General features: G+C 48.7%; 1 protein-coding gene across 1 annotated transcript in view; it reads right to left on the bottom strand.

The window, feature by feature from the left end:
* The window catches only part of CTSB (cathepsin B), a 62,122-nt gene extending 45,578 nt beyond the window's left edge, over nt 1–16,544 (bottom strand). The window contains exon 1 of the mRNA XM_029203561.1: nt 16,471–16,544. The gene's annotated coding sequence lies outside the window, so the exon portion shown is untranslated. The remainder of the gene's footprint in view (nt 1–16,470) is intronic.
* Between the last annotated feature and the right edge of the window lie 9,469 nt (nt 16,545–26,013).

Here is a 26,013-nt window from a genome sequence, read left to right as displayed (position 1 = left end):
CAAAAATATCCTTGCTCCTTTTTACGCTTTGCTATTTTCTTGCACTTTAGGTTTTCACCTGGGACCTCCCCTCCCTTTAGATTCAGGTAAAATGAATGGAAAACTTCCATTTTGACGGTCTTTGGATGTTAAAGGTGTCCCTAGATGTTGCAAATCTCCAGGTGAAGGAGGATACTGCGGGAGGAGGGCGTGCTTGCTTTCTGAAGATGTAAAACTCCACCCTTGTTCAACTTCTTATTTTATTTATGTATTTATGTATTTATTTTGGCCACACCGTGAGGCATGGGGGATCTTAGTGACCTGACCAGGGATCAAACCCTCACCCCCTGCAGTGGAAGCACGAGGTCTTAACCACTGGACCGCCAGGGAAGATCCACCACCCTTGTTCCATTTCTGAAGCTCACACTGAATCTGGTGAGTTTAGTAAACCCTCCTGGAGATTTAGGAACAGACCGCAAGGATGGGCAGCTGGAGGCCATGAGGTGGAAGAGAGCTGTACCTTGCAGAAAGCCATCCAGAACCCGAGGCATCTCCTTCCATAAGATGTTCTTTGCCGACCCCACCGTGCTGGATTTCATGTCGCCCCGACTTCTCCTCTCTCCTTCCCTGCCTCACGTACAGCTGCCTCCCCGCTTCTCTGATGTCGGGGTCCTTGCTGACATTCATCCACCCCACAAGGTCTCATCTGTCCCAACCTGGCCTAGCTCAAGATCCTTCCTGTATCGGTTGGAGTTCTGGGTTCAGCTGTGCTCTCTCTTTTTAATTTCATTTCTCCAGGCAAGTTCCTTTTGCAAATCCCAATCTTTCTCAGCTGAACGAAGTGGGTCAGGGCAGGACTGCTGTGGGGTTGTGCGCACATGGAGACTCCACGTTGTGCTGGCCTCCCGGGTTCCAGGTGCCCCAGGGGAGCCCAACACTGGGAGGGGCGTGGAGGTGCAGCTCCTTCGTAGGTGGCACGAGTGAGGCACTCATGCTGCAGAAGCCCTCCCAGGCAAGGGAACATGTTCCAGACACACCTACCAAGGTTGCCCTGAAGATTTCTTCAGGTTTTTTAAATGTATTTTTTATTTTTGGCTGTGCCACAGGGCTTGCAGGATCTTAGTTTCCGGACCAGGGATTGAACCCGGGGCCACGGCAGTGAGAGCGCCAAGTCCTAACCACTGGACCGCCAGGGAACTCCTCAGTTGTTTTTTTAATAGACAGTTTTGTAGAGCCTGTTGAGGTTCACAGCAAAATTGATGGGAAGGTACAGAGATTTCCCATATATTCCCTGCCCCTGGCAAGCATACAGCTTCCCCCGCTACCACCATCCCCCACCAGATGGTACATTTGCTACAAGTGATGAATCTACATTTGAACATCATTATTGCTCAGAGTCCACGGTTTATATTAGGGTTCACTTTTCTTTTTCTTTTTTTTTTTGTGCCTGCATTGGGTCTTCGTTGCTGCGCGCAGGCTTTCTCTAGTTGCAGTGAGCAGGGGCTACTCTTTGTTGTGGTGCGTGGGCTTCTCACTGTGGTGGCTTCTCTTGTTGCGGAGCACGGGCTCTAGGCACGCGGGCTTCAGTAGTTGTGGCTCGCGGGCTCAGTAGTTGTGGCGCACAGGCTTAGTTGCTCTACGGCATGTGGGATCTTCCCGGACCAGGGCTCGAACCCGTGTCCCCTGCATTGGCAGGCAGATTCTTAACCACTGCGCCACCAGGGAAGCCCAGAATGTGAGTTTTGCCACCCACAAACCTGACACCAGATCCAGGCTCTGCCACTCACTCACTGTGAGAACTGGGACAGGTTAACTGATGTCTGTGAGCCTCGATTTCTTCTGCAAAATAATCAGAGTGGTTATGAGGGTGAAAGGGAGTATCCCAGGTACATTCGTCTGCTCAGCCTACTGCAACAGAGAACCACAGACTCGGGGGCTTCAACAACAGAAATTTGCGTTCTCACAGTTCTGGAGGCTGGAGGTCTGAGATCAAGGCGTCAGTAGGGTTGGTTTCTTCTGAGGCCTCCATCCTGGACTTGCAGATGGCCGCTGTCTCTCTCAGCCCTGTGGTGGTCCCTCCTCTGTGCTTGAGCACCACTGGTGTCTCTCTGTGTTCCAATTTCACCTTCTTATAAGTACACAGGTCAGGTTGGATTAGGCCTGGCTTCATTTTAAGTTAATCACATCTTTAAGGGCTCTATCTCCAAACACAGTCACATTCAGAAGTACTGGGGAGGGCTTCCCTGGTGGCGCAGTGGTTGAGAGTCTGCCTGCCGATGCAGGGGACACGGGTTCGAGCCCTGGTCTGGGAGGATCCCACATGCCGCGGAGTGGCTGGGCCCGTGAGCCATGGCCGCTGAGCCTGTGCGTCTGGAGCCTGTGCTCCGCAACGGGAGAGGCCACAACAGTGAAAGGCCCGCGCACCGCGATGAAGAGTGGCCCCCGCTCGCCGCAACTAGAGAAAGCCCTCGCACAGAAACGAAGACCCAACACAGCCAAAAATAAATAAATTTTTAAAAAAGCCCTGGGGATTAGGGCTTCAACATATGAATATTGGGTGGCGGGGGGAACACACGATTCAGCCCGTAACACCAGGGAAATCTTCTAGCCAAGTAGTGGCCTCCACAGATCCTCATTATTATGAGACCCTGCCATTTCTTTCCCCAGCCTCTTTCTCCCTGCTCCTAAATCTGGAATGTTTTTGTGCTTTTGATAATTATGCAGGGGGTGATAGTAGTATTTTTCACAGAGCTTAACAGTAAAAACTAATTAATGGCAAGAAGAGAGGAAACATGAAAAGCCTGCTCAGCATTGCTTTACAGTCTACCCTCAGGGACTTCCCTTGGGCTAGTCTTACTAGTAGAGAAATTGTTGCTGGTTCTGAATATGTGGAAAATGTGTTACTCCCAGGTCAAAAACATGCTGGTGGTTACAACCGACCTCTTGTGCCTTTTGTGATGGGGTGTTTGCTGCATAAATGAAGAAAGGGTGTTTAGAGGATATTTCTACATCCACATTAGTGGAGCCTTTTTGGTGAGGTCTCTCTTAGTAGCATTTTTTTTTTTTTTTGGCCACATTGCATGGCATGCGGGATCCCCAACCAGGGATCGAACCCATGCCCCCTGCAGTGGAAGCGTGGAGTCCTAACCGTTGGACCACCAGGGAAGTCCAGTAGCATTATTATTTACTTTTATTGTCCTTGAAAGAGTCTAAGTAATCTTAAAATTGAAAGGCACCTCAACGTGATTGAGGGCCTTGTACGTGCCAGGTACCGTCCTGGATGTTGGGAATACAGAGAGGGTCTCGACAGGCTCTCTGTTCTCCCAGAGGGAGACTGTTTACAACAGCCCATACATCCACTGCCAAAGGTTACAAGGCAGTAGTACTTTCTATAGGTAACTTGAACCCTGGCTGGTGGTCACTGGCCTTCTGCCTGAACAGTGAGGGTGTTAGGATGCTTGCTACCTCACCAGGTCTCCCTGACATGTGAATACAGAGTTAGATCTCTGTCCTACTTGCCCCGCCCACCCAGGTTCAAGTATCACTTTCTGCCCAGGTGAGGCCGCCACATCCTTTGATTTGGGCCAAATGGCCTCGATTCCATCAGCTCATGCTCTTGGGATTCGGTTCCCAGACCTGACCTCATCCTGGTCGGGTTTCTTACCATTTACCACTATCTCCCTGAAAGCATGGCCTCCAGAATGGATCCAACCCAGAGCAGTGCAGTGCCTGGGGTGGGATGGGGGACAGCCCTCCCCACCAAGACCCAAGGGCCATTTTCTCCACAAGCAGTGCGCTCATGGATGGTTTCTCTATTTTTTTTTTTTTGCGGTACGTGGGCCTCTCACTGTTGTGGCCTCTCCCGTTGTGGAGCACAGGCTCTGGACACGCAGGCTCAGCGGCCATGGCTCACGGGCCCAGCTGCTCCGCGGCACGCAGGATCCTCCCGGACCGGGGCACGAACCCGTGTCCGCCTGCATTGGCAGGCGGACTCTCAACCACTGCGCCACCAGGGAAGCCCAATGGATGGTTTCTCTAAAGGCAAAAGAGTCTTTTTTCTCAAATTCCTAATGTCCAGACTCTTCATTAAATCACTTGACTTTCTCCCTTCTCTGTATTAGGGTTGGGTTAGGGCTACACAATCAAGTCACCTGTCTCTCATCCCCTTTATTGTTATGAATGATAATGTTCATTTATTTATAGTAATGTTGACCAGCTATGGTGTAACGAAGGCCTTGCCTTAAATATTTTATGGATTTCTAAAAGCCTGACCTGTGGTTTGAGCTGCAAAGAGGATGACAGGTATGCCTTTGTCTTTCCAGAACACTCCCAGGTCACTGTGAGCCCAAGGACAGGCCAGCCTCTTCTGCTCAACAGCAGTCCTTGAAGCAAACTCTTATCTCTGGGTTCCAGGGGAAAGGGACTTTGGAATTCGCAAAGACAGATTTTAAAATATATGTTTTACATACATAACAAGTAAATATAAATGATAATAGTAGGGAATTCCCCGGCAATCCAGTGGTTAGGACTCCGCACTTTCACTGCCAAGGGCCTAGGTTCAATCCCTGATCAGAGAACTAAGATCCTGCAAGCAGCGAGACAAGGACAAAAGAAAGATAATAAGAGTCTACGTGCACTTTCAGTGCACAATGTCATTGAGTCTTTACATCGACCCTGTAAGATCTTTTTTTTTTTTTTTTTTTTTTGCGGTACGCGGGCCTCTCACTGGTGTGGCCTCTCCCGTCGCGGAGCACAGGCTCCGGACGCGCAGGCTCAGCGGCCATGGCTCACGGGCCCAGCTGCTCCACGGCATGTGGGATCTTCCCAGACCGGGGCACGAACCCGCGTCCCCTGCATCGGCAGGCAGACTCTCAACCACGGCGCCACCAGGGAAGCCCCCTGTAAGATCTTTTAACAGATTAGGAAACTGAGGCAGAACAGTGAGGTAACCTCTCCAAGGACCCAGAGCCAGTCAGCACTAAAGCCGGGACATGGAATCTGCTCATTTGGCTGCGATTCAGCAAATCAGTCGGGAGCAGTAACCAGCGCCACCAAGGGCTCTCCTAGAGCCAGGGGCCGGGAGAAGGTGGCGGGCAGAAAGCAGGGGGGCCCCAGAGCGCAGCCCAACCGGCTGGTGGCATTTTACCAGGGAGCCAGATGAACTGTACTTCAACACACACAAATACACACGTGTACACACACACCGCAAACACACACGTCACACACCACACACACACCACACACACACACACACACACACACACACACACACACACACACACATATGTCCCTGTCCAGCAAAGGAGGGGGAGAAGGAAAGCAGGACGAGGGTTCTGACTGAGAGAATCTGGGACAGCTTTACCAAAGTGACCTCGGAGTTAGACTTTGAAAGACAGTAGAGTCTGAACAGGAGGAGGGGCCTTGGGGAGCAGAGGCCCCAGATCCCTCCAGGCAGGGAACAGCAGGAACAAAGCTTTGGGCCCAGGGACGAGGCAGGCACATCCTGAGGAGGGCTGGGTGTGGCCAGGGGCCTGGGGGAGAGGACTCAGCAGGGGAAGGGCTGGGGTGATGGTAGACCCAGCATGGCTCCTGTTTCGAAGAATTTCTACATATGCTCTTTCCCTGTCGTGCCTTTGGAACTTGGAATTTGTCTTCGCAGCGCCCTCTGCTTCCAATGGTCTCCCCCTCTTTATTTCCACCTGAGTTCCAGGCTAAGAATAAACGCACCTCTTCCCTGAAGCATTTATTGATCCCGTGGCGGGAAGGACCTCACCCTCCTGAGCTACTGGAGCTAATGGCTTGTGGTCATTCGGGGTAAGTACACTGGGAGCCCTGGGAGGGAGGGACGGTGCCCTGCTCACCTCTGTCCCTTTCCAGGACCCCGTTTCTGTCCCTGCACGTGGTGCTCATCCCAGCCCCTCCTCTGAATAAGTCCGTGGACTTGCCCCGGGAGCCCCCTGGCCGCTCACCCCCCCGGCTCCAGGCCGCGGCACTCACTGTGCAATAAGCTTCTCTCCTCCGGGGGCAGACGGAGCTAAGCTGGACCCCTGTCTAGTCTGGACCCTCACACGGTTTGCGTTCCCCTTTCCCAGCAAACGTGCCAGGCAGAGAAGGGGGAACGCCTTGCCTCCTGCCGGCAGGATCTCTTGCAGGAGCCCCTCTGGGTCTACAAAGTTCACTGGCATTTTATTGTTTCTGTTGGACAGTTCAAACCCAGGACACTTGCCCTTCAGTATTACAGATGCAGCAGAATTACGGCAGCGCATCTCTGTGGGCCCCCTTCCTGCCCCAGGGGAAGGACAGAGGGGCTCCAAGCCACTCTCTGGTGTGCTGCCCCTGAGTTTCGCTGCAGGTCCTGGGCGCCCATCAAGGTTCACCCTATGGCCCAGGGAGAGTCGGGAGGTCAGGAAATAAAGGGAACACAAAGCCATTTGGTCTCTGTCTCTTACTGTCCAGAAACTTGCTTCTCACTGTGACAGAAAGTGTGGAGGTGAGGCCTCACCCAGGGAGGCCAGTTGTGCCGGGCTCACTCCCGAGTCCGGAGTCCTCCGCGGCGCCAGCCCCTGCACGAACAAGGGCAAGGTGCCCATCGCTAACCTTGCACATCAGAGGCCCCCTGATGCTTGCTTTGCCCCTCCCCTCTGAGCTTCACGCGCTTTGGTGAAAATGAAAGGAGGAAGGAGTTAAAGGCCTTCACTTCCTTCTGTGCTTTGCCAGCCCAAGGCCTCCTCATTCCACTTCTCTATCCTAGTAAAGCTGAAAGGGCTCCTTTGTCAGCCTTAGTGCACTTTCCCAGCCCCATTTGGGGGCCATCGTCCGCTGGCCACATCTGTATCCTTCTTGCTGTATCTTATCTTTTCTCCAGGATATACTGAACAGCTGTGCAGATGGTTCACTGCACGACCCTGGGGGAAGCCATTCACAGACACGAGGAGGTGAATGCACAAAGGTACACAACCACGTCGTGAGCCCCCTTCTGCATTTCATACACTGTCTTTGTCATGTCAGAGTCCATCAGAGGATTCCCTGAGTTGGCGGCTCTGAGGTCCTTTTCCCGTTTTTGAGAAGAGTCTGGCTCAGAGAACTATTTCTCTATTAGAAGAAAAAACAATTCAGGGATTATGACGAAGTGGTAACTAATACTTGGCCTCAGTGTTGGGGAGAAACTAAGAGGGTGGTGAGGAGTTGGGAGAAATAGAGCATGTAAGCCTTAAAGAAAGGGATAACTTCTGCTCAGTTCTGGAAGATTCTGGCCATAGAAGTGAGTAGTTCTCATCGCCCACACAGAGAAAGAAAACTGTCATTAGAGTGATGGAGACATTCTTTCGGTCAGCAGAAGGCAGTTCTGAAGGCTATCTGGCCAGGCAGCACCTATGGGACCTGCAGGATTTTCCTCTAATGATCGCACCATCCTCCCTGCTTTGGTTCCATAACGTCCTTTTTATTTTTCTTAAATTTATTTTATTGAAGTATAGTTGATTTACAATGTTGTGTTAATTTCTGCTGTACAGTGAAGTGATTCAGTTATACATGTATATACATTATTTTTCAGATTCTTTTCCATTATGGTTTATCATAGCTTATTGAATATAGTTCCCTGTGCTATATAGTAGGACCTTGTTGTTCATAATTTCTTTTTATTTTTTAATTAAAAAAAATTCTAACCATTTTTTAAAGTTGAAGTATACTTCACTTGCAATGTCGTAGTTTCAGGTGTACAGCAAAGTGATTCAGTTACATATATATATATATATATATATATATATATCATAATTTCTTGATGAACACATTTTTGTCCTCACAGCAAGGCTGGAACATTTGATCTCAGGGATGAGCCCATCTGGGGACTTCCCTGGTGGTCCAGTGGTTAAGGCTCTGTGCTTCCAACACAGGGGGCATGGGTTCAATCCCTGATTGGGGAGCTAAGATCCCACATGCCATGCAGTGCAGTCAAAAAAAGGAATGAAAAAAAAAAGGGGGGGCTTCCCTGGTGGCGCAGTGGTTGAGAGTCCGCCTGCCGATGCAGGGGACACGGATTCGTGCCCCGGTCCGGGAAGATCCCACATGCCGCGGAGCGGCTGGGCCCGTGAGCCATGGCCACTGAGCCTGCGCGTCCGGAGCCTGTGCTCCACAACGGGAGAGGCCACAGCAGTGAGAGGCCCGCGTACCGCAAAAAAAAAAAGGGATGAGTCAGTCTGGATGCAGTGGTGCCCTTACTAGTCCTCAAGCAGTGAGCTAGTTCTTGGTGGTAAAGAGAAGAGAGACCAGGAGGGTGTGTCCTTGGGGAATCCCATGAAGAATGCATTCCAAGGAGCTCTACACAATCGCTTGCTGCACAGACCTGCGGGGGGGGGGGGGGTGAGGGTCCCTGGTGCGCCAGCGAGCGGCACGGAGCTGGGGGCCGCGTTCAGCAGCAGTTCAGGGAGGGCCGGGGTGTGAGGGGAGCGGCCCCTATGAGTGAGTGGGAATTTGTGGGTGAGGATAAACAGCTGTCCAGAGGTGTCCCCTGTGGACCCCGGGCGCTGGGGCTGACCTCCAGAGTACGCTGGACTCTCCCCCAGGGGAAGGGTCTTCCCTGAGCTCCAGGGCTGCTGGTCCAGCCATCCTGTCAGGCTGACGCTGGGGCCGGGGTTCTGGTGAGAGCCAGGGGGTGGTAAGGGCTGCGAAATGAGGCCAGGTCCCCGCTATGGGCTGAATTGTGCCCCTTCCCAAATTCATCTGTTGAAGCCCCCATATCTCAGAGTGTGACCATATTTGGAGATAAGGTCTTCAAAGGGGTGACTGAGTTAGAATGAGGCCTTTAGGGTGGGCCCTCATCCAATCTCACTGCTGTCCTTATAAGAAGAAAAAATGTGGAGACCAGGCAGAGGACACAGAGGGGAAAAGACCACATGAGCACACGGTGAAAAGGAGACTGTGATACTGTGATATATAAAAACTACATATTTGGTCACCCAGATTACCAAAATATATTCCTCATATATATTTGGTCTCTGTCCACAGTTCCTGACTCACAGCTCCCCAAACCCTCGGAACTTCCTAAGGGTTGAGAGTGATAAATGTGAATGAGGTGACTTTTGGATCCCACCTAAGGATGGGGGCTGGTTGCCAGGGAGACCAACCAAGTGACTAGAGGGTTGGAACTTTCAGTCTTGCCCCCAACCCCTGGGGAGGTGGGTGGGGCTGGAGGTTGGATCAGTTGCCGGCACCAATGATTTAATCAACCATGCCTATGTAATGAAGTATCCAAAAAACCCAAAGGGATGGAGTTTGGAAAGCTTCTGGGTTGGTGCACACGAGGAAATTCAGGGAGAGCCGTGTGCCTGGAGAGGGCATGGAAGTGCCCCATCTCTTGTCATATACCTTGCCCTGTGCATCTCTTCCACCTGTCTGTTCTTGAGTTACATTCTTTTGCAATAAGCCAGTCCTCTAGTAAGTAAAATGTTTCTCTGAGTTCTGTGAGCTGCTCTAGCAAATTAACTGTGTCTGAAGTGGGGGAGAGGGGCAGTCTTGTAGGACTGAATCCTTAACCTGTGGGATCTGATGCTATCTCTGGGTAGACATGTTAGAATTGAGTTGAATTGTAAGATACCCTGGTGGTGTCTGAGGATTGTTTGTTGGTATGGGGGACCACCGCCCCCCCAATTAGAATTGGGTTCAGGAACCTAATTTAGTGACCATCCGTAAGCCAAGGAGAGAGGCCTCAGAAGAAACCAACATTTCTGACACCTTGATCTCAGAGTTCCAGGCTCCAGAACTGTGAAAAAATTAATTTCTATTGCTTAAGTCAAGAAACTGAGGGTGGCTTCCAGCCAGAAGCCAGCTAGGATCTAAGGCCCTCATCAGTCCAACAGCCCCAGAGGAACTGAATCCTGCTGACAACCACAGAAGTGAGTTTGGAAGTGGATCCTCCCTGAGCTGAGCCTTCAGACAAGACCTCAACCTTGGCCAACTACAGCCTTGTGAGAGACCCTGAGCAGCGGACAGCAAAGCTGTGTCCAGATTCCTGACCCACAGCAGCTGTGCGATAGTAGATGTGTTTTAAGGAATGGTGTGCTAATGTTACTTGGCAGTAGGTAAATAACACAATCCTGAAATAGCTCTTTGAGATGGAGGCTGGAGTTTATTCTGGGCCCAGTTAACAATGGCCTGAGGCAGACTCCTTGACTATACCTGGAAACTGGAGTCTCCTGGGATGAATCACCTCTCTACTGACTCAAATTCCTCATTGATGAAATGAGAAGTTTGGACAGATTTCCAAGGTCTCTTCTGGTGCCAACTTTCTACGATATGATTAAGAGGCCACAGCCAGCGCACTTGGGTTCGTTGGCTTGTGGCAGCCCATTGACACCTTGTTTAAAAGCCAGTGTTTGGCATTTCAGAGTTTTGAAGAAGGCAGCCGGAGTGGGTCAAATAGTATCTCCCAAAATTCATGTCCTTCCAGAACCTCAGAGTGTGACCTTATTTGGAAGGAGGGTCTTTGCAGATGTAATTAGGTTGAGATCCTACTGGATTAGGGTTGGCCCCCCCAAATCCAATGACTGGTGTCTTTATAAGAAGAGGAAGGGGATTCCCTGGTGGTCCAGTGGTTAGGACTCGGTGCTTTCACTGCTGTGGGCCTGGGTTCGATCCCTGGTCGGGGAACTAAGATCCCACAAGCCGCACCACACAGCCAGGAAAAAAAAAAAAAAGAAGAGGAGGATACACAGAGACACACTGAGAAGAAGGGGATATGAAGATAAGAAGACAGAGGAGGAGATGAGAGTGACCAGCTACAAGCTGAGGAATCCAAGACTGCCAGGAATCACCAGAAGCTACGAGAGAAACAAGGAAGGATTCTTTCCTAGATCCTTTGACGGGAGCATGGACCCGCTGACACCTTGATTTTGGACTTCTGATCTCCAGAACTGTGAATGAATAAATTTCTACTGTTTTCAGTCCAGTTTGTGGTAATTTGATATGGCAACCCTAGGAGACTCATACAACAACATAATTATTTTCTTTTAAGTTTATGTATACTATACAGAAGTCATTGATATTCTTGGAATTTTCATTAAGTATAGATATTCCACTATGTGGCCATGAAGAAGGATGATTTTGAAGATTTTCAGGTACTATTATAAACAGTTTTCCAAATTAAGAACAGAAAGCAGAATTATGTACAGTGTGATTATGACCGGGTAAAAAGGAGACCCATTGCAGAGGGAAAGCTGAAATAGTAGGACTGTGGAAGATTTTCTCCCTTTTAATTTTTCAAAATTCTTTAATATGTTTATATTCACTTCTGTGGAAAATATTATAGGAAAATCGCATAGAAGGAATCCAGATTTTAAGAGAGTATGTGAAACACGTAGGTGATGGAACACGATAATGACGTGAGTTTGTGACCCCACTACCCACCCAGGAATAAGTGTTAGCCATGAAAGTGCCATCACCTGTATACTTTTTCCCTATCTACCCCCTCCCTCCCAGAGGTAATAAATATTCAAAGTTGAACTTCTATCACTATTTTACCTTTTTAAAAATAGTATTGCTGTGAATTATGAATCTGTAAATGGTAATTGTTCAGTCCTATTTATTTTGAGGTTTATTAGAATGGTGTACATCCTAGTTTTGTGACATATTTTTTGGTTCAATGTTATACGCCTAACGCTGGTTCATATTGATTTATATAGCTGTTCTGCACTCAGTTTCGTTGCTGTATAGCCTGCTTTTCAAATGTATTCATTTATGGCTTTGTCCAGGTATTTGGGAATAAAGGAATACAGGTGGGGAAAAAGGAAAATAAGATTTTGAGACAAAATTTTCAGAGAGCCAAACTCTCCACCCAGGGACCTGTGGCATGATTTGACCAAGTCATGGTTGTTTTCTTTCCTCTTTCCCTCCCTGTTTGCGTATTTCCTTGCCTGCTGCCAGGACATGATTTCAGAGGGTTGCGTGCTTACCGGACCTGAGCCTGCCCAGCCCGGCTCGCATTTCAGGAAGACCCGAGGGCAGAGCCCCTGGACGGCTCAGGGCAGGGCGCAAACCTCACAGCACAGCGAAACTCTGCTGCTTTCTTCGGAAGTGGTTAGGAAGGGTCTTTTATTTTTGGCATTTTTGCTTCCTCTCTGTATCTTTGGCCCATGCAGTGACCTCAGCGTCTCCTGACTGTGGAGTCACATGCCTTTCTCTACCTTGGAGTCTAAGCTTTATAAAGCCCCAACTCTTTGGCCATAGGTAATGTGTGGGCCTGAGGTCCGCAGTGTGGACAAGTCTCTCCGCCGCTCTCTATCCGTCCACGTGAGTGCAGTGACTCCTGGGGCGCCCCGATTTGAGCCTCCCTAGAGGAACCCACAGCGCACACTGTCCTGAGACAGGTCCTGACCCGCTAATGACAGCCCTCACGTGCTGCTTTGGTTTACAAAGCCTCTCCAAACACACTCCCATATGATTCCTGCAGCAACCCTGCGGGCAGGCACTCCAAGTCCATTTGACGGAGGGGATGGTCCATTGTCAAGTGGGACAATGGGGTGGGAAAAGTGTGGTCAGAGAAGACACTGGTATTTATTTATTGACTCTTCTCTGGGCCTTGCCCGGCACTGGGTGCTCTGTACACGCTTGACCCTTTAAACAAACTTGTGAGGCAAGTAGTATTTTCATGCTATTTTTTAAAAGACAACTCTTATGTTCCTCCCTCCACCCCCCAAATTCATATGTTGAAGTCCTTACCCCCATTGGATGGTATTAGGTCGTGGGGTCTTTGGGAGATAATTAAGTTTATATAAAATTATGAGATTGGGGCCCCCATGATGGGTTGAGTGTCCTCACAGGAGAAAGATCAGAACCCTCTCTCCAGCACGTGAGGACACAGTGACAAGGCAGCTCTCACTCAGACACTGGATCTGCTGGCACCTTGGTCTTGGGTTTCCAGCCTCCAGAAATGTGAGAAGTAAATGTTGGGTAAGCTACCCAATCTACGGTATCCTTGTTATTGATTCTGAATTGACTAGGACGATAACCAGGCTCCAAGTGTAGAGTGACACAGAACCAGGGGAAGAGCAGGAACTGAAACTCAGCCCTGGGTCTCAGGTTTAGTGCTTCTGCCCATCACTAACTACAGTATGAGCAACCGATCACACCAAAACTAGTACAGGCATACTTCAGGGTACTGTGGGTTTGGTTCCTGGCCACCACAATAGAGCGAATACTGCCATAAAGCGAGTCACATGAATTTGTATCCCGGTGCATATAAAAGTTATGTTTATGCTATACTGCAGTCTGTTATGCGTGCAACAGCATTAAGTCTAAAACAATGTACAGGGAGTTCCCTGGCGGTCCAGTGGTGAGGACTCTGCGCTCTCACTGCCGGGGCCCTGAGTTCAAGCCCTGGTTGGGGAACCAAGATCCCACAAGCCATGCGGCTCAGGCAGAAGAGAAAATAATAATAATAAAATAAAACAATGTACATACCCTAACTAAAAAATACTTTCTTGCTAAAAAAATGCTAACCTTCATCTGAGCCTTCAGCAAATCACAATCTTTTTGCTGGTGGAGGGTCTCGCCTCAATGTGGATGCTGCTGACTGATCAGGGTGGTGGCTGCTCAAGGCTGGGGTGGCCGTGACAATTGCCTAAAATAAGACCACAGTGAAGTGTGCCTCATCCATTGCCTCTTCCTTTCATGAATGATTTCTCTGTAGCAGGCAATGCTGTTTGATAGCATTTTACCCAAAGTAGGACTTCGTTCAAAATTGGAGTCAATCCTCTCAAACCCTGCCACTGCTTTATCAACTAAGTTGATGTCATATCCTAAATCCTTTGTTGTTGTTTCAACAATCTTCACAGATTCCATCTCAAGAAAACACTTTCTTTGCTCATCCATAAGAAGCAAATCCTCGGGGCTTCCCGGGTGGCGCAGTGGTTGAGAATCCACCTCCCAATGCAGGGGACACGGGTTCGATCCCCGGTCCAGGAAGATCCCACATGCCACAGAGCAGCTAAGCCCATGAGCCACAACTACTGAGCCTGTGCTCTAGACCCCGCGAGCTATAACTACTGAGTCCACGTGCCACAACTACTGAAGCCCATGCGCCTACAGCCTGTGCTCTCCAACAAGAGAAGCCACTGCAATGAGAAGCCCGCGCACCACAATGAAGAGTAGCCCCTACTCGCTGCAACTGGAGAAAGCCCATGCGCACAGCAACAAAGACCCAACTCAGCCAAAAATAAATTAATTAAAAAAAAAAGCAAATCCTCACCCATTCAAGGTTTATCATGAGATTGTAGCAATTTAGTCACATCCTTAGGCTGCACTTCTAATTCTAGTTCTCCTACATTTTCCACCACATCTGCAGTGACTTTCTCCACTGAAGTCTCGAACCCCTCCAAGTCATCCATGAAGGCTGGACTCAGCTTCTTCCACATTCCTGTTCATGTTGATATTTGGACCTCTTCCCATGAATCATGGATGTTCTTAATGGCATCTAGAATGGTGAATCCTTTCCAGAAGGTTTTCAATGGACTTTGCCCAGTTCCATCAGAGGAATCTCTTATCTATGGCAGCTATAGCCTTATGAAATGTATTTCTTAAATAGTAAGACTTGAAAGTCAAAAAGACTCCTCAATCCATAGTCTGCAGGCATTGTGTTAACAGGCATAAAAACAACATTAATGTTACTGTCCGTCTCCGTCAGATGGTGGGTGACCAGGTGCATTGTCAATGAGCAGTAATATTTTGAAAGGAATCTTTTATTCTGAACAGTAGGTCTCAACATGAGCTTAAAATAGTCAGTAAACCATGTTGTAAACAGATGTGCTGTCTCCCAGGCTTTGTTGTTCCATTTATACAGCACAGGCAGAGTAGATTTAGCATAATTCTTAAGGGTCCTAGGAATTTGGGAATGGTATATGAGCATTGGTTTCAGCTTAAAGTCACCAGCTGCATGAGCCTAACAAGAGAGTCTGCCTGTCCTTAGAATCTTTGAAGCCAGGCATTGACTTCTCCTCTCTAGCTATGAAATTCCTAGGTGGCACCTTCTTCCAATATAAGGCATTTCGTCTACACTGAAAATCTGTTCTTTAGTGTAGCTGTTATGGATTCCAAGCTCACACTGCATTTAGGCCCCTATAGGACAATGACGGAAGGGAAACCGCCCTGCCCTGGGAGCGGCTCCTGGCCCACGCTGGGTGCCCTATTGGGTCTTAGATCACGATACCAGGCCAGGTCCCTGTGTCCCAGGAACTAACTCAGGATTTTCTAATTGATCTCTACAAGGAGGGGGAGCCAGTACCACAGCTTCCTGAGCCCCAGTGTTGGGAATTGGGGCTGGATGGGAACGAGAGGCAGTGGGAGGGGTGGGTATATTGGCATAACAGCTAGAGCAGCTGGGACAGCCAGCCTGGCCAGAGGTTGGGGCACCATATCCTAAACCTTGTTCCCTTTCTTTTCTTCCTGTATGACAGATTTCCCCTTGGGTTTCTTTTACCGTATGGTTACAACTGTCTGACATTTTCCCACCCTGATATAAGAGCACAGATGCTTTCTCATAGAGGATTTCATCATTCTTCCTCACGTCTTCACAGAACAGCTATAGAGCCACTCGAAGGCCACCGTGAAACCATAAATAGCAATTGATCATCTCTAACCATTCATTAAAAGGATGCCTTTTTGCCTTGGCATCAACCAACTGGGCTGAATTCTGGGATGGGCCTTTTTCTAAATTTCTAAATTTCTAAATAAATTTCTAAATTTCTAAAAGAATTTCTAAATTCTTGGTGATTTTAGGAACCAAGTGGAAACTTTCTCTTTTCCCTGGGAATGTCCCACTTTTGGACAAGAGCAGGCAGGTTTTTTTGGTTCTTTTCCTCAATTTGACATCAGTCTGTAAATGGAGAAATGGTACCAAAACAAAATGAAATGAGAAACCCAAAGAACAAACAGAAAACCCTAAATAAACCCTCAAGTTTTGTCTCGGGGTTTTACATATCACAAGAACCATCAACCCAACCCCCATGCAATGCGACTCCTTGGCCAGGCCAATGATACAGGAGACCACAAACGATGTAATTAACACAGCAAGGGTGACAGTACACGGTGCACAGGGTCCCAAGATAACCCTGCCTAGGCCACTCCTGGAGACCCTAACAGGTACTGTAGTCACACATTGTTACAATAAAATATCTTCCTGTCAGTCATGGGTTCGTAACTGTCATCAGACCACTTAACCAAAACGCACCCCAGAGGACTTTCTTTAGGGTTAGTTGAAACATTCCCCAATTTTTAAAGACAGAAATACCAGACAAACAAATCACAAATGGCACACACAAATGCTAGTAGCATCCAAAGAAACAAACGAACTGGTTCACAGATCAGGTACAAGGCTAGCAACTAATTCCTCTCTCCAACAGGGTACCCCACTCAAATACAAAGCAAATTGGCTTATTCTGGAGAAAAAAAAAAAGCCCAAAACAGAGGAAATAAAAATTCTGGCTGTACACCAGAGTGACTTACCCTACTGTATTGAGCCTGTCAGCTCCCAGATGTCAATTCCCTGCTCCATTTGCCAAGGGGCAGCCAGTGCTGCTTCAGGGAATTTTCAAGGAAAGAGTCTCAGGACAAGCGGTCCCAGCAGCTGCCCGGGCCTTACCAGAATATCCCCCAATCTGGGGCCTGCGGGCCACAAGCAGCAAGGCTCCTGGCTGGCTTCAGAAGATGGTAGACTCCTGTCCCAAGGAGCCATCTTCCCCTAGTTAGAATTCAGACTTCTTTTATACTGAAAGGGGTGGGAGTAAAGTCCTGATTCAGTCAGCCTCCGCGGGGATAGGCTAATTTCTTCCTTCCTGCAGCCATTCACAGGTGGGCTTGGTCAGGATGTTTCCTGGGAGCTGAACACAGGTATTTTAGCTGAATGCTCACTACCTGGGGGGCAGGGTTCCCAGAGATGGGCCATTATGTATCATTTAAGCTTCTGGGAAACATCCTTTTAGGGATTAACTTGTAATAGAATACAAAGGGTCTTCCTTGTTACACAGCCACCTTCGTGAATTATCTGAGCTGGATCTCTTGAGTTCTACAGCTTCTACATCAGCACTTGCTGCTTCACTCTGCACTTTTACGTGGTGGAGACGGCTTCTTTCCTTCAACCTCATGAACCCGTCTCTGCTAGCTTCACTTTTCTTTGGCAGCCTCCTCACCTGTCAGCCTTCAAAGAAATGAAGAGAGTTAGGGCCTCGCTCTGGATTAGGCTTTGGGTTAAGGGAATGTTGTGGCTGGTTTGATCTTCTATCCAGACCACTAAACGCTTTCCATATCACCCATAAGGCTGACGAGTTTCAACACATGCCTACATTGGGACTTCCCTGGAGGTCCAGTGCTTAAGACTCCACACTTCCAATGCAGGGGGCACAGGTTCCATCCCTGGTTGGGGAACATACTTCCATCCCCCCAAAGTTTCCTTGTGCCCCTTTGTAATTCATCCCTACTTTCACCCTTGACCCCAGACAACCACTGATAAGCTGTTTGTTACTGAGCATTTTCATTTTTGAGAATTTTAGATTACTGGAACCCCACAGTGCATTCTCTTTTATGTCTGGTTCCTTGCATTCAACATAATGATTTTGAAAATAGTTTGTTCCTTTTTAAAAAAACTATTTTAAATTGAGGTATAGTTGTTTTACAATGTTGTGTTAGTTTCTACTGTACAGTGGAGTTCCCTGTGAGTTTGTTCCTTTTTAAAAATTAAACAATATTAACAGCTTTATTGAGGTACAATTGGCATACAATAAACTGCATGTATTTAACGTATACACTTTGATAAATTTTGACCCATGAATATGCACAATGAAACCATCACATTAATCAAAATAATGAAAACATCCATCACTCCCCAAAGTTTTCTTGTGCCCCTGTGTAATCCCTCCCTGCTGCTTTTCTCTGTACACCACCCCCGGCCCCAGGCAACCACTGATTTGGCTCTAACTATGGATTCAACTACATTTTCTAGAATTTTATATACGTGGAATCATATAGTATGGGGTCCTTTCTGTCTGGCTTTTTTTTTAAAAATAAATTTATTTATTTATTTTTGGCTGCACTGGGTCTTCGTTGCTGCGCGCGGGCTTTCTCTAGTTGCGGTGTGCAGGTTTCTCATTGTGGTGGCTACTCTTGTTGCGGAGCACGGGGTCCAGAGCACAGGCTCAGTAGTTGTGGCTCACGGACTTAGTTGCTCCAGGGCATGTGGGATCTTCCCGGACCAGGGCTCGAACCCGTGTCCGCTACACTGGCAGGCGGATTCTTAACCACTGCACCACCAGGGAAGTCCCTTGTCTGGCTTCTTGTATGTCGATTCGTCTCTGTAGGTACATGCTCACTTTTTTTTTTTATTACTGAGTAGTATTCCATTGAATAGACCACATTTTGTTTTATTCACTCACCATGGATGGAAGTTTGGGTTGTTTCCATTTCTTGGCTATTATAAAGAAAGCTGCAATGAACACTTGAGCGCAAGTCTTTGTGTGAATCAGTATTTTAATTCCTACTGAGTAAATACCTAAAAGCGGAATGGCTAGATCGCCTGTAGGTGTACGCTGAATTTTTCAAGCAACTGTCAAACTGGTTTTCTAAGTGGTTATACCTTTTTACACTCCCACCAGCAGTGTGTGAGTTCCAGCCCCTCCGCACCCTCACCAGCACCTGCTGTGGTCATCCTTTAGTGGAACAGGCCAGTGGGTAGGCAGCTGTATCTTATCATGGTTTTAATTTGCTGATGACTAGTGATGTTAAACACTTTTTCATGTTCTTATTGGCCATTCATATACCTTCTTTTGTGAAATGTTTATCCAAGCCTTTTGCCCATTTTTGAAATGGGGCCATTTGTCTTCTTCTGAGTGAGTGAAATGCAAAGTCTAGAGAGTGCTACAAACATGTAAATTATTTGCACAGGAAGAGTGCGCCCTGCCTAGTTTTCCTTCTGACTTTTATAGCTTGCTGCCCACATCAAGTGGTGGTGGTGATAGAGGGGAACTATAAGGACCTGGGCAAATGCAGCCAACAGGGTCACATGCAGAGGACGGGGGTGCGGTGAGGTTGGCGGGCATCTTATGGCATCGTAACCTCTGAAAGAGGGTCCATGTATCTGGAGAGGTCCCTGCGTCTAGGCACCCCTTCCCACTTTTTTGATCCCAGCCCCTATATGGCTCCAGGTTGAAATCCCCTCAAACTACAGACATACAAATTACCAGGAAATGTGGCTGCAAAGTGCAAACACCAGAGCTTAATCTTATCACCAAACTGATGTCTGTGTAAAGCCGAAGCAGCCAGGATGTGGGTTTGGTGGTCTTTGCTCTGCTGCCTCAGGGAGGTTTTGTGGATCACAGAGCAATGGTTTGCCAGTAATGATGACTGGGGTGAGGATATTAATAATTCTTTACACTAACTGAGCACACAACAATTTAAAAAGTCTGTCCTTGCCTAGTGTCCTTTTTCCCTTTGAGATGGGCAGGGCATTGGTCAGTGTGCCCGTTTTACAGGGCAACTGACCGAGGGTCAGGCTGGGAGTGATGGAGGCAGGACTCCTTCTCCAGCCCAGAGAGACCTGGTGGAGTCATTCCCAGGGCAGCCTCAGCATCACATGGCTGTGACCTCTCACACAGTTTACCTGCTTCAGGTGTACCTTATCTTCTCTCTTTTCCCTGTGGATCCCGCCTTCCCATTTTTATTTATTGAACAAACATACACTGTTCACCGAACAAAAAACGAAATGAGAAACAAGTGTACTTACTGGACTCCGGAGCCAGAGAAACCCGAGTAAATCCTATAATCTCAAGGGACCAGTTTCCCCGAGACTCGCAAACAGGCCACCGCCGTTCGTGCCCTCTCGTCGTATGTAGATTGGACAGACCCTCTCTTCTGGAGCCTCACGCTGAAGCCAGCCAAGAGCTGGCGCCCGGGGTTTGTATTCGTTTCGAATTCAGACTGCGGGTGGGTGCCTGGAACCCCACGAGCCTCGGTCTTCCCGGCGGAGCTCCAGGATCCACGCCCAGCCCCAGGCCGCCTCTCCAGCCGCTGCGAGCCCGCGGCATCCTCCGTTACTGCCGACAGCGCCACCCAGCGGCTCACCTGGGAACAGTCGCCACCGCCCGGAGAAAGGGAGGGGCTTCTGGGCGCGGAGCGGTGGGGAGAGCCCCGCTTTGGTCCCGATCCGCTGGGTCGGATGGAAACCACCCCAGGCAGGGGGGGCGGCCTTCTCCCCGTGGAGGACGGACGGCGACACACAAGCCAGCTAGGGCCACCTCCGTTGCTTCTGCTGCCGTGACTTAAGGTTTTCCCCTTTTCCCGTCCCCGGAGTGGACTCTGTGTGTGCCCAGGGCTGAGACTTGTGGGGAGCCCAGTGCTGAGTCTGTCGGGGGGGGCCGCCCGTCCGCACCTGCAGCATTTTCACAGACGCACGCGGCGCGCGGGTTTCAGTCTTCGCCTTCTCTGCAGGCCTCTTGGGAATTCCTGTCCCCTCCGGTTCCTCCCCACTCCTTCCTCTTTTTCATTAAACGCTTCCGTTTTCTAGACACGCAGGTGTCTGCCGCTGAGTGACCCAAGGCGTGCGTGCAGTCAAGGGACTTGGGATCCAGACAGAGCTGTGACCCATGGGAGAATCTTGACCTAGGGCACGTGGGGCAGGAGAGGCTCACGGTCGAAAACAGAGCTTCCTTGATTGGCTCGCACCCTCCAAGCTCTGCTGTGGAGCCCCCTGAGCCTGTAGGTCAGGGAACAAAGCCCCCCCCCCGCCCCCGCAATCCCAGACCCCATCTTCTGGCTCAGCCTACTCCTCCAACAGGTAGCGTCGCTGTTCCCCCAGAACATTCCCATAATTTCCCACTAGTGTCTCCCGCTGGAAGGCAGCTCAGCTCCCTGGGCCTGAAATCTTGCACATCCACACGGGCTCTGCTTTTGCTCCCTGAGCCTTCACAGACATCTGACAAGTCTCTGCCACCCGAGCTCCAGGACCAAAAGCTCATATTGGACGTGTGGACACAGTTTGTTAATTATCTTAATGTTTTTCTAATTAGAAGGGTGATGTGTGTGCTGTTCTGTACAAAACATTTAAAGAAAAAGTAAGAATCACCCATTAAACCACTACCCTGATATAACTACTATTAATTTTAATTAGTACATTCCTCTAGACTTATAATTTTTTCTGTGAAAGTACATGTATTTTACAAACATAAGATCATATCTATGAACCATCTTTTTTTTTTTTTAATTTATTTGGTTGCATCAGGTCTTAGTTGCAGCAGGCGGGCTCCTTAATTGTGGCTTGCCAGCTCCTTCGTTGCGGCGTGCAAACTCTTAGTTGTGGCATGCATGTGGGATCTAGTTCCCTGACCAGGGATCAAACCTGGGCCCCCTGCATTGGAAGCATGGACTCTTATCCACTGAGTCACCAGGGAAGTCCCTTAACCATCTTTTAATGTGCAAAAGTTATACTTCTGAAAAAAAATTATGCTTCTGAAGTTAGTTATTGAGCTTCCAGAAAGCACGAACTCTTACTCACCCTGCAAAGCCCAGCCCATGTCACTCCTGTCTGAAGGACTCTCTGATTCGCACAGGCAGTGTTAACTGCTTTCTCATCTGGGTGTTGACGACAGCTTGACCATACTTTTATTTCCATATTTATTATCTTGCATTTGGCTATTGGTTTAGGCAACTGATTTCCCCACTTGACTGGAACTGAGGCTGGGACCCTGTCTGATAGATTTTTGTATTCCTACCTATAAAGAGAGATTATTCTGATACTTGTGAAAATGGTAAGAAAAACTAACACAACATTGTAAATCAACTATACTTCAATTTTAAAAAATGAAAAAAACGGTAAAAAAAATACTTGAATCAAGACTATTGCAAAGGGGGTTATGACTCTGGCAGTAGGAGGAAGAGATGGGGTTCAACTCCTACTACAACAAGGACAAGTTGGGGGGTATCCACACTTCCACTGCAGGGGGCACGGGTTCTATCCCTGGTCGGGAACTAAGATCCTGCAAGCCATGCAGCGTGGCCAAAAAAAAAAAAAAAAAGACAAGCGGGGATTTCTAGTCAAGGAGCAGAGTGGGGGTAATGGATGGAAAATTACTAAGAGGAAATGTCAAGGGTAGGGGAGAGTCTTGCTAAACTGATCTAACAGGATTCTTGCTAAAGGCAGGACAAGGACTTAGATAGCAAGGGTGGGGCATGAGGAACTTGATCAGATACCCAGGGTGATCAGATATCGGGGTGATCAGTTATCAAGGGTGGGGGGATTCTTGCTAAACTGAGTCAAGCGGCCTGGGGACAGGATGGGGGCCAAGGTCGAGACACAGTTGAGAGGAGGGCTCAGAGGAGCCTGACTGTAATGTTTGGTCAAGGAGAGAGTCTTTGTCACAAAACACATCCACTGAGTATGTATGTACTGAAGTAAATATCACACACATAATTAAAAACAAGCCACTGAATTTTTAAACTACCCTCTAAGAGCAAAACTCATAATTTCCTCTCCAGAGTTTGTAAACTTGAAAAGAAGGAGTTTGGCAACATGCATCACATCACCCTTGATGCCAGAAGCCCTCTGTAGGACACAGGAACTTTATGAAGACCCCCAGCCTGGCTTCTATCCTGGTATCTCATACCCCCCAAATCCATTATTTTTTCAAGAAATATTTATTGAACGCTCATTACGTGACAGATACTATTGTAAGAACAGAGAATATAACAGTGATCAAAACAGATCCCTGCCAGACTTCCCTGGTGGCGCAGTGGTAAAAATCCGCCTGCCAATGCAGGGCACATGGGTTCGATCCCTGGTCCGGGAAGAACCCACATGCTGTGGAGCAACTAAGCCTGTGAGCCACAACTACTGAGCCCGTGCGCCTGGAGCCCGCGCTCAGCAACAAGAGAAGTCACTGCAATGAGAAGCCCGCGCACCGCAAGGAAGAGTAGCCCCCGCTCACCACAACTAGAGAAAGCCCGCACGCAGCAACAAAGACCCAACACAGCCAAAAAATAAAAATAAAAATAATTAATAAACAAACAAACAAAACAGATCCTTGCCTTCTTTGGGGCTTACATTTTAGTGGAGGGAACCAGACAATAAGCCAAATAAACAAGTAAAATATATACTATATCAAATGGAGAAAAACAAAGCAAGGAAGGGACAGTCCCATCCCTAGACTGAGCTAGAAGGACCCCTGCCCTAAGCCCCACACTTTAGAGGCCTGCCCGGTCTCCTCCAGGGGGAGGAGCTTGCCAAGCCAAGGAGATGCACCCCTGGGAGCCTAAACCCCCTTTTTAGAGCACATCCTGGTTACCCAGAATCTCAAAAGTTCCTGCCCAAATGGCGCAGAGTCCACATCCGGGGCTTGTATGGATCTCCCTGAGGTCTGATCTTAGCAGGTAGAATGGAACACAGGTGTGTGTACCCCTAAGTCCGCGTTGTGATCAGGAGGTGGCTGCTTGCTGGGGACACAGCTGGGATGCTCACATGTGTGGGTGAAGATCTTGAGGGGCCAGGTGGAAATGGGGGTGGGAAGAGAAAGGAGGGGCTATATTTTGGGGACCACCATTTTACTCTTGCTGCAGGCTCCACAGATGTTAGGGTCAGGCCCAGGAAAATAAGGATAGGGACTTTTTGCGGGGGGAGGGAGCCTCACTGCAATTTTAGATCAGATGTCAGGAAGGCATCACAGAGAAGGTGATATTTTACTGAAGACCTGAGGAAGATGAGGGAAGGAATGATGTGAGTATCTGTGGAAGAGCATTCCAGGCAGAGGGAAAAGCAAGTGCAAAGGCCCTGTGGCGGGCGTGTACCTGGCATGTTCAGGAAAAGACACCTCAGCCCACGGAGACCTGCCACATTTGTGTTTGTGCAAAACATAACAGGCTGCCCATAAATGTCATATATATATATATATATATATATATATATTTTTTTTTTTTTTGGCTGTGCTGTGTAGCATGTGGGGTCTTAGCTCCCCAACCAGGGATTGAATCCATGCCCCCTGCAGTGGAAATGCGGCTTCTTAACCCCTGGACCACCAGGGAAGTCCCCATAAATGTTATATCGAGTAAATGAAGGGGTCAGGGTCTTCCTTCCCTGTCCTGCACCAAAGAGTGTTCCTAGGCCAGCTCTGCTGTCATTCTGATGACCAGGGACTGCTACTCTTCAGGCCAGGATTTCCCCAAACCTGCTGTTTTCAAGTTTGTTTTTCCATTTCCCTTGAGACTCTCTCCTTATCACCTCCACCTTCCTGTTTTCCTCTCCCACCCTCACCCTTGATCTCCCCAAGGTCTCCCCACACGTCTGCCTGTCCTCAGGGACACCCGGGTGTCGGATGTGGCTGCAGACACAGGGCTGAGATGGGGGGTGCAGGGGGGAAGCCGTGCCGAGGAAGGAAAGACTCAGAGGTCGCTGGACCTGGTCTCAGCCAAGGGGAACGGGGGAATGTGTGTGGGTACTGACACAGATAAGAGGAAAAGGAAAAAAAAGAAGCCTGGGGGGACCAATCCTGAACGTTTCACCTGACAGGGAGCCTGGGTCTCAGATTTTCAGCTGGTGGCGTCTCAGCGTTGCTGTCCCTGCTCTGAGCATCCACCATCCTTGTCGCTGGAGAGGGCCATGGTCCCTGGGAGGGGGAGGGGGCTGGCCCCCTTTCAGAGAGTGGGCCAGCTCCACCCCCGGGCCCTCCCCCGTCTCCTACAGCACAGACCGGTCCCCTCACAGGCCCTTGCCACCCTCCTGGGCCCGGGCAGCACTGCCTGTCCTCCTCTTCTGGCTGGCGAGGTGGTGGAACACCCTCCCCTGTGCTCTAGAGATACTGCACTTCTTCGCTTGGTTGCCCTGACCACTGTGGCCCTGTGAGCTGTGTCTTCCCTGGGTGACAGAGGCCTAACACGGGGCCAGACACCCAGTGGACATCCAGAGTGTCAGTTCAGTGAATGAACGGGTAGGACGTGAACCCTGAAACAGGCTCCCGGGGCAGTTCAGTACGTCTAAGGGTGGAGCGGGTGCCACGAGAGGTGACACTTATCGCGTTGAAAATGGGGATGGGTCTCGGATTTGGCCAGCATCCTCCATGCAGTCTCTGGAGGTCCCCGGAGGGTCGTGCCGGCTGCCTGGGTTGGCAGGGAGGAGCTGGGGAACAGGAGGGGAACATAACCCACGTTAAAAAATGCTTTAGCTACAAGGAGCTCAAATTTACCATCTAGCAGGAGGTCCTCCCCTGGGAGGTGGGTGGGACAAGGATCTCAGCACAGATGGAGAAACAGAGGCTCAGAGAGGTTACCTGACTTGCTCAAGGTACCCTTGTATCTAAAGGATGTGGGATCTTCCTGGACTGGGGCACGAACCTGTGTCCCCTGCATCGGCAGGCGGACTCTCAACCACTGCGCCACCAGGGAAGCCCCTGACTGACCTCTTGATTGCAGCCTTCTGAGAGAAACTGAAGCAGAGGACTCAGGTCAGCTGTTCCTGGACTTCAATATACAGACACTGTGAGATAATAAATACATGTCATTTTTTTTAAGTGATCATTTGTTATGTGGCAATAGGTAGCAAACACTGACGTACATCAAATACCATGAAAAACTATGGGAATCATATTATCCAGTTAAGTTAAACATTAAGATACACTACTTTTAGTTTTAAACATCTTGAACGAAATCACAAAAACTGTCCTTTCAAAGATGTACGTAGTTAACTGTCTTTAAATAGTCCTCTGAGACAGAATGTTCTTTGGTTGACGGAAACCACCGTTCATTAAATGAATGTTAAATAAGTTCAAGACATCAGGCCATGGCAAATTATTGATAAGTTATTTGGGCCAAATACCACCCCCCCCCGAAAACAACAAATTCTGGAATGAAAAAAAAAAGTCTTAAAAGCATTTAAGTATGGATATAACAGTAACAAATTATCAGGTCAAAACTGAAGTATAAACAAGTACCTAGAGATGTAAGCAGAATCTGGAAACCACTTTTTTCTTGAGGGCATTTGCTGATCCTGGAAAATCTGGACTTTCCTTTGACAGTCTC

This window comes from Monodon monoceros, unplaced genomic scaffold (genome assembly GCF_005190385.1).
Source record: "Monodon monoceros isolate NGI ecotype Baffin Bay Population unplaced genomic scaffold, NGI_Narwhal_1 Super_Scaffold_5, whole genome shotgun sequence".
Lineage (NCBI taxonomy): Eukaryota > Metazoa > Chordata > Mammalia > Artiodactyla > Monodontidae > Monodon > Monodon monoceros.
Note: the sequence above shows the minus strand (reverse complement) of the source record. Positions and strands in the feature narration are given on the sequence as shown.